This window comes from Bacillus rossius, chromosome 10, assembly GCF_032445375.1.
Source record: "Bacillus rossius redtenbacheri isolate Brsri chromosome 10, Brsri_v3, whole genome shotgun sequence".
NCBI lineage: Eukaryota > Metazoa > Arthropoda > Insecta > Phasmatodea > Bacillidae > Bacillus > Bacillus rossius.
The window spans coordinates 21223763-21233711 of record NC_086337.1 but is presented as its reverse complement, the minus strand read 5'-3'; positions in this window follow the sequence as shown (position 1 = coordinate 21233711).

The following is a 9949-nucleotide window of genomic DNA, read 5'->3' as shown; positions in this document are numbered from 1 at the left end:
CAACGCGTGTATCGTTCTGGCCCCCAAAAGGGATGGTACCCTGTGTTTTTGTACTGATTTTCGCCCCCTCAACGCCGTAACCATCAGCGCACCACCCCCGCAGATCAGCGTCGATACAGCGGTATCCGGCCTCAGGAGGGCCCGCGTGTTCAGCACGCTAGATCTGAAGTCGGGGTACTGGCAAGTACCAATCAAACACCAAGACCGGGAGAAAACCGCCTTTTCCATCCCCGATGGCAGGCGATTCCAGTACAGGGCCATGCCTTTCGGGCTCAAGTGTGCACCAGCGACATCCCAAGCAATGATGACGCGGGTGCTAGAAGGGTACCTCGGCCAGTTCGCCCTCGCGTATCTGGACGACGTTATCGTCTTCTCGGAGAAATGGGAGGACCACTGCCGCCACCTAGTACTCGTGCTCGAGAGACTCGCTACCCACCACCTGACCGCGAACCCCACTAAATGCCACCTGGGTACAGAGGAGGTGGAATTCCTGGGGCACCGCGTCAACGCAGATGGGAGCCAGCCTCAGACTGGCTATCTCCAGATGATCGCGACCGCGAAGGCCCCACGTATGAGGAAGCAGCTCAAAAGGTTAACTGTCTAATCAATTGGCTGAGTGTATACATACCCGATTTCTACCGCATAATCGCACCCTTCACCGACCTGCTGTCACCGCAAAGGCGCTACCACTGGGGCAATGATGCGCAACGTGCGTTCGAGGAGGTGAAGAGCATGTTCACTCGCTGCCACACCCTTGCACATATTGACCCCGAATGCCCACTCATTCTGCAGACAGATGCCAGCGCCTTAGGGGTAGGCACCGTCCTGTTTCAAGTTGACCACCTAGGAGACAAGCACGTAGTGGACACCAGCGCGAAGTTTGGGTCTGCTGAGCGTAGATACCACAGCAATGCTCAGGAGTGTTTGGCGGTGATCTGGGCAGTAAAAAAGTACCGGCCGCACCACGAGGGCCGGACCTTTACTCTCCGGACCGACAACTACTGCCTCACCTGGCTCCAGACAATGCAGGGCAAAAAAGGGAAACTCTTACAGTGGGCATTACTCCTTCAGTCCTTCGACTTCGTGGTGGAGCAGGTTCAGGGCGAGAAAACCAGCTGCCAGATGCCCTGTCGCGGCAACCAAGCGACCAACATGAGGTCATCGACATGGAGGAGTAGGAGGACATGCTGCCGCCCGGTCCCAACACCGAACACCTCTCGCCACTAAACACCTGTTTAAGGATCACGACCGACGCTAACCAAACCGACCCACTACCTGATACCGCAACTGACCTTGACCTACGGGTCATGACCGCTCAATGTCAATCAACCGAAATGACTCGACGACGACAACAAGCCGGAGACGAACTACACCCGACGTGGAGAGACCAGGACGGCGTAGGTGATTTAGAATTTCCATTTATCTAGAAAAATGGGCTTTCAGAATGTTTTTTAACACACAGTGTTTGGGAAGGTTTTTGAAGAAAACAATTGACTACGCATTTTATTTTTTTGCAGCTGAATTCGGGCACTTGCATGAAATATAATTAATCCGTAGGAAGCACAATTGTTTAAAGTATTGATGTTGAAGATTTGAAAAGATTTATTTAAATAGTGTGAGAGAATGAGCGAGTTGAGTGAGAAGAGTGCGGAAGTGGCCACATGACGTCTGCGCAGTTGCGGACAAAAAATAATCCATTCCGCCTCCCCATGGCGAAGGATGAGTGAAAGAGAAACCTGATAAACCTTCCCCTCCTCCGGGCACGATAGAACCTTATCGGCTTTGTGTTAGAGGGAGAGCGAGATACAACCTTCGAAGTTTTGTTAGTTCCCGCTAGATGGCAGGCCGCAGAGCGACCACCAGCGACACCCTTCCCGTATGAAGGCCATCTCGCCACTGACGAGCTGGAACTAAGCTCCTGACCTCCCTACATAGTAACGGTCACCCACATAGGCATATAGACTCTTTAGTGGTCATATGATACAAAATTCATTGTTTTCGGGCCTGAGACCGATTTTTACCGTGCACCAATCGCCTTAACAGGGAGTCATAAAACCGAAATAAAAGCTAGCCTGCGGTTAAACTTTAGCCGAAACTTTAGCCGGAGGTCATAAAACCGGCCCTAAAGTCAAATAATAATATATGACTCGACGAGAATCGAAAAGCGTTACTACACTTTCATGTAATTTTAATAAAACTTTGACGAATACGGCGAAACATTGGCGAAACGAGGGTGGGGCGGAGGGGGCGGCCCGTCCCGGGCGGCAGCCCGCGGGGGCGGGTCGCCGGTGAAGCGGGTTGAGATCTGATCTATGATTCATTCATTACATGTGTCAGACACACTTTAATATTCCATTTTTATCTAAAATTTTGCGCACCAACTATTTTTTAATATTTATTTAAAAGAAAAACTGCGAAATCACTGACAGAGCTCTTTATAACGTTTGTTTGTTTACATACGAACGGCAACATCACATCACGCCGCGCCGCCCGGCGCGCGCGAGTCGAGTTGAGCGGCACTCCTTATTATGTTAATAACTCATACAAAATCTTTTGTTTCACGCATCGGCCCGTGTCGATGCCTCTCTTTCGCACTCATTGAATTTAGTACTACGCATTGTACTGTAAAGTTTGACCTTAACCCAGGGCAAACCAAACAACTTCCGCAAACCGGGACACAGTAAAACTCCTATATTGCCCTGTACCGCGAGCGCAGGTAAACCAAAAAAAATATTAAAACCCAAACTAATAGCAGGCTTAAAAAATACTAATAAGGTTGCGAACAGTGAGAGGAGGCAGCAAGCTAAAAAGACACAAAATTTATATGACAACATTTATTAAATATATATATCATAAAATCGTTTCATCACAAATCGGCGCATCCATCATAAAATACATACCCTATTACTACTTATAAAAAATAGCTATATAATAATACTAAAAAAATACTTTAACAATTCCCCCAAAAAATTATAAATTGATCATATACTTCGGAGCTCCGAAAATTAAATATAATTAGCAAAAAGGCATTAAAAATATATAAGAACATATTAATACAAATACAAATACAAATATAGATATGCACCGGGTGTATCACCGCTGTAAATACCAATTAACATAGGCGAAATCTAGCAAAAAATTGACACACTTTAACATGCAAATAAATATACCAAAAATTTAGCAAATTACAAATTATGGGTTTACAAGCCCTTCTCAGTTAAGTCATTTTCTAACGGTCGACGCCTTTTTTCTTCTAGGTCTGGCAGGGATTGGGTGAAACACGCTGAACGTAAAATCCCAGTTTCAGTTTTATTAGTCCGTTAATTTAAATTCCAAATATCCACAAATTATAGTTTCGCACCAGGGGTCAAAGGGGTCAACGGGGCAGTGGCACGGCTGGCACTTACTTGCTTTTTGACGTCGTGATGTCCGGTCACCAAATACACTCGTTTGCTCACGAGTGTTTTTAATGGCAAACCCTTGCCATTATACGTTACCGTAGCTGCAGGTAATTGTACGGATATGACGAATCCTTCGCCATACCGTCTTGGAGTTTATTTCGGCGCACATAATTCATCCTTGGAAAATCCTCACGATATTCACACACGCCTCACCAACCACTCGCGTTCATCGTACCAAAGCGTTCTAAATTATATAAATGAACCCCGTTCATATTCAAAAAGGAACACTCGTATACAGTTACTTCGATGTGGAACCATCACCATGGCCAACCCGCGTTTTACTTCACGTGCGCGCCCGCCTGGGCCTACCAGGCGACTCCGCTCGCCCGTCTCACCTGACGTCACACAATCAGCTGTTCTGCTCGCGCGCCGTCTAGCGCAGCGATTACCAACATATTCGGTAGTGTCCTCGAACTTTCCAGACCAATTTAATAACTTAAAATCTTAAACTTAAAAATAATAAGACTAAACAAGAATTACAAATTTCTTTTTTAAAACAACATATAACAAACTTAAATCCAAAATAACTCGTATTACCAGGGCATCCGAAAGATTAATAAAATACGTTAACCATTTCTGCTAACATAAACATTATCAAAGGTAGCAGCTGTAGCACACATGCTACAGTACTGATCTTTGTTTGTTTTAGTGCATCGTGAAGTACCGTTACGCAATCACGCTTTACTCGTATGTTTGTTTCGCGAGAGTTTCTGATACGGAACGAAAGTCATTTTGATTGTGTTTCGATCTTTTAAATACTGTTGAATCTTCTAAAACTAAACATTTAGAACTTTACCCAATCTTTGAACTAGTTTTTGAAAATGAAAAGAGTCAAAGAAAGCGGTGCGAAATTCCGCAAAAAAAAAAAAAAAAAAAAAAAAGCTAAGAAAGAAGCAGATGCGAAGAAGTCTCAAGGTGCATTACTGAAATATTTTAGTTCCAGTTCTGGTTCGAAAGCCACGTTAACGTCTTCGGTGGCATCCTGCAGCAGCGGAAGTGATTCCAGTGTAAGTAGGTATATGATTCCTCCATCTAGAATCATGCATGGCCTAGAATTACTCCATTTATTATTATTAATTTATTTATTGTTTACAAAAGTTACAATATTTCTTACATTAGTCTCGCAAAACCTATTCACCTAGGTTTGTCTGCGAGTACGGAGTCACACTCGTTCATTAAATCTTATTTTATAATACACTTAAAATTGCTCTAAAAGCTGTTTGAACATTGATTGTTGTTTAAAAAGTATGGAGTATATTAACATAAAGGTACATCTTTTTAAGTTTACGACTGAATTTTGTCCTGCTACTTGAATTTAAAACTTCAATAGGGGATGTTTTGTAAATTTAGTAGTAGTCTTGGAATATTTTTTTTTGTTTGTTTTTGGCTAACTTGATTATTTATGGTACCTGTCATACAGAGAAAACATAATTTTTCATTTAGCTCAAAAATGGCACCAACTATTTTTCTCAAATTTCTCGTCATTTTATCTTTTAATAACATCTATAACATGGCTTACTCAGTCAGTTTTTACCGGGAAACTCTAAAAAAGGTAGCTGCCATACAAAATCAATTTTGTTTGTAAATTTTCCTATAAGCCCGGCAAACCGCGCCGTCACCAAAACCACTTTTGTTTTGTGATAGATAAAATATTTATTTGAAATTCGAACGTGTCCTCCGGCCAATATTCATGGTAATACATAACTTATTTTACAGGTACAAGAAGAAAATGTACCTGCTGTCGCAGTTGGAAGTAGTTCTGGTCCCACCACAGAGCAGGGTCAAGATGAAGTCGACTCATCAAAAGTACCTCAAGCATCTAGTCATAAGTCTGCAGAAAAAGTGAATGTTGCCAAAGAAGACATAATTGAAATCGTGCCTTCTGCTCCTGCCGAAATCAAAGATGTGAATCTCGACGATGTAGGTTGCTGGCCTTCTCCTATGACCTATACAGCACATCGATTCCAAATTTGCCGATGTTGTTCGCTCAGGGACTTCAACGAAAGGCGATACCCGAAAACTAACCAAAGAGTGGTTCTACAAACCATTATCTAACGGCGAAAAGGTTCTCCGAACATGGATGGTGTACTCGCCTTTGAAGCAATCCTTGTATTGTTTTTCTTGCAAGCTGTTTGGAAATTCCGGCTCTAACTTCGCATCTGAAGAAGGATTCAACAAATGGTGGAAGCTAAATCCAAGAATAGGAGACCATGAAAATAGCCTGGGCCATGAACAGAGCTTCTTGAAATGGAAGGAGTTGGAAGTTCGCCTGAACTGTAAAGCAACCATCGATCAGAAACAACAAGAAGTTTTCGAAAGTGAGGAGAAGAAGTGGAGGGATGTACTGTACAGGTTGCTGAATATTATCCAGTTCTTAGCCAAACAGAATCTGGCCTTCAGAGGACATCGAGAAGACATTCGAGGACATGATAGTGGCAATCGCGGGAACTTTCTGGAGTTAGTGCACCTCCTAGCTAAATACGACCCTCTTCTAATGGAACACCTGGCAAAGATAAAGCTGGGAGCAAGAGTCTCAGTTTCGTATCTATCTCCAGAAACCCAGACAAACTGGGACAGCAAGTTCGATCCACCATCATCCGTCGTATTCAAGAAGCTAAATATTATTGCGTAATCTTCGACAGTACACCAGACATCTTCCACAATGACCAAATGAGCCAAGTTCTGCGATACGTACATATCGAAGGAGAAAAAGTCGCCGTGGTAGAATCTTTCATTGACTTCTTCGAACCAAAAGGAAAAAATGCAGAAGATCTCAGCAACGATATAATCGCGAAGATAACATCAGACGGACTGGACATACAGAATCTGAGAGGACAGGCTTATGACAATGCTGCCACAATGTCAGGGATCCACAATGGAGTTCAAGCCCGGATTAAAGCACTGAATCCGAAAGCTATATTCGTTGCATGCACAAACCACTCACTAAACTTGGCTGGGGTACACGCTGCTTCTGAATCAGTGGATTCCGTGACTTTTTTTGGAACTCTGGAGAAGCTGTTTGCCTTCTTTTCCGCATCAACTGTTCGATGGAACGCTTTGGTTGCCGTCACAGGTCAAACAGTAAAACGAATCAATGAAACGTGCTGGAGCGCTAGACATGTAGCTGTCAAGATGCTTAAAAATAAGTTTGAGGTAGTTCTTGAGTTACTGGAACAATTAACAGATTCATCTCAAACTTCCGAAACAAGATCGGGAGCCAGTCTTCTCCTGACAGCCATGCAGTCATTTAACTTTCTAACTTTTCTTGGCTTTTGGGCTGCAGTGCTACCTGAAGTAGATGACGCACAGATTTACCTGCAGCAACGAGGACTAAGTGTGGATAAGTGTGCTCAGAAACTCTGCGCTTTGAAAACCCTCTTAGTGGAAAGTAGAGACCTTTTCGTGCAAGAAGCAATTGACTTTGCTAAGACTCTCTGCGAAAAACTCGGAATCGAACTCAAAACGAGAAGAATTCGCAGGAAAAAACGCATGCATGGCGATGAATCTTCTGAAGATGCAGCTTTGTCTCACGAACAGGAAATCCGTCGAGAGATTATCGCATCATTCGACAAGATCATTCAAGAAATGACGACTCGATTCCAGCAAATTCAAGAAATATCGGACAAGTTCGGATTTTTGATGCCAGCGAAACTTTTGGACAGCAAGTTCAAGTGTGATCTTTCCCATGTATTAGAAGACATCGACAAGGACTAGTTTCAGATGGAGTGGAAGCGTCTTCAGCAGTTTGTTGTTGTTGCCTGTTCTGAATCAGAGGAAGATATAAGTGGTAAAGGACCACTGGAGCTCTTCCAGTTCATTCAAAAACTGAATCTCGGAATTTCGGTTTCAAATATAGTCATCTTGATTCGTATATATTTGACTTTGGCGATTAGTGTTGCAAGTTGTGTGAGAAGTTTTTCGAAGTTGAAGGTAATAAAAAATTACCTCAGATCTACTATGAGCTTCGCTAGACTAACAAACTTGGCTATATTGTCGATTGAACAAGAATTGGCTGCTAATATTGATTTTGACAAAGTTATTTCTTACTTCGCTGCTCATAAGGCCCGTAGAATCCGCTTGTAAAACCGCTCATCCTATTTTAACTTCAATAAAAGGTACCTCATTGCATGTGAAATTTAATTTTAACTAAGCACCTATAGAATGGGGGCGGCAAAATGGGTCTCCCGCCCCAGGCGCCGAGATGGCACGCTACGCCACTGCGGCGAAGCATTTTATATTTAGTAATAAATTATTCCATCGCATCCTGCAAATATTCAATAGAATTCCTCAAATAGTCATCACCACTATCAACAACTAACCTCGCCTGATATATCGCCATTTTAACTTTCTGTCGCTTAGCCTCCAGTTAAGCAGCTAGCGGACGGTTCATCCACCCGCTAGGTTAGCCGGTACTTTAACTGGAAGGTAGACATTAACTTGGAGTCTAAGGGCCGGTTTTATGACCTCCGGCTAAAGTCCCGGCTAAAATTTAACCGCAGGCTAGCTCTTATTTCGGTTTTATGACTCCCTGTTAACGCCTACCTCTTAGTTAAAGTTCCGGCTAACCTAACGGGTGGATGAACCTGCCGCTAGCTGCTTAACCTGAGGCTAAGCAACAGAAAATAAAATGGCGATGTATCAGGTGAGGTTAGTTGTTGACAGTGGCGTAGCCAGGATTTGTGTATGGGGGGTGTTAAGAAGCATGCCCGCACCCCCCCCCCCCCCCGTATTAAAGTGGTGGGTCCGGGGGTCCTCCCCCGGGAAAATTTGGATTTTAAGGTGTAAAATAGTGCTATTTTAGCACTTTTCGGTTCTTAAATTTAAATATTGTAATGGTAAAAATTTTATTTATTTTAATATGAAATTTGTTTGAGTGATGAATAAGAAATTAATTAAAGATTTGGACTAAGGGGGGGGGGGGAGTTTGAACCCCTAAAACCCCCCCCTGGCTCCGCCCCTGGTTGTTGATAGTGATGATGACTATTTGAGGAATTCTGTTGCATATTTGCAGGATGCGATGGAATAATTTATTACTAAATATACTTGCTGTTTTAATTTAGAATGTTGAAAAATCCTGTATATAACACAAAATACCTAACATATCACGTTGCAAACAAATTATGTCAGGTCTTGTAAAAATGTATTTCTTTTGTATACATTTTACAATCATAATTATTTCCCCAGTGAATATGTCTAGGATCTCTCGACCTACTAAATTAAAACAGCAAGCATCCTATACCACAAACTAATTCCATCAGGATCGGATTAATTTGGATACGTGATACGAAACTATTAGTACAAAAATGAAACCTACACCAGTGAAATGAGAATCGACAAATATTTTACCGAAACAGGGTCTATATTATTTGATTATGATATAAATTTATGAAAGAAATAAGTGTTCTCTAGCAAAAATGTCATCCCTATTTATTTGTTTGTATACAATTACTTCGTTAGTTTTGGCTTACTATATAACCAAACAAAATCATGAGTTTCAATACAAGAGTAAAGTTGAAAACACATGGTTTTGAATAGTAAATTGTAATTTTATGGTTTAATACAAAGCAGTTTGACGTCGATTTAGTTTTTGGTTAATTTAATTATGTATGTTTCAAGATAAAGTTCGCGGCATATTTCTTTACTGCAGCTGTAAACATTCCGAATCACAATACAAACAAACAGCTGACTAACATTCTACCAGAAAAAAAAACTATCTTGCAACAAAAGTTACAAAATTCGGGTTTATTTCATTACCAACACACTCATTATTACACCACACGCCTCGTCAGGTTCCGGTTATCCAACCGCAGGCTAAGTATGGGTCATAATACACCCCTCTTTCGTTAACCTGAGGCTAGCCTAACCTGAAGGCTAGCTAACCTGAGAATTTAGCCTGAGGTCATAATATCGGCCCTCAATACACCTCTCGTTCGTTAACCGGAGGCTAGCCTAACGTGAAGGCTAGCTAACCTGTGGATTTAGCCGGAGGTCATAATATCGGCCCTAAGTATGGGTCATAATACACCCCTCGTTCGTTAACCGGAGGCTAGCCTAACTCGAAGGCTAGCTAACCTGGGAATTTAACATGAGGTCATAATATCGGCCCGGTAAATCTTGCAGAGTAAATAATAATAATTATTGTAAAATAATAAATGAAATGCTACTACTGGGGTTGAAATGGTTTTTACAGTCCAGTTTGATCAAAAGTCATCAACTGATATTAAAAATAATTTTAATTGCATCACACATTTACAGAAATTTATATTTTTACACAAATTTATATTTTTTTCGAATCAAACCATGAGCACTTATGGACCGAGACGTTAAATTTTCTTAAAACACATATTTAATTTGATTGAAATACAATTTAGAAATTGTTTTAATTTTAGTTTCGCTTTCATAATTTTTCTATAAATATAATGTTAATCTTTTTATATAATTTTAATTTACTATCCATTTTATTTCTTTGATATCAGATATAGATATTT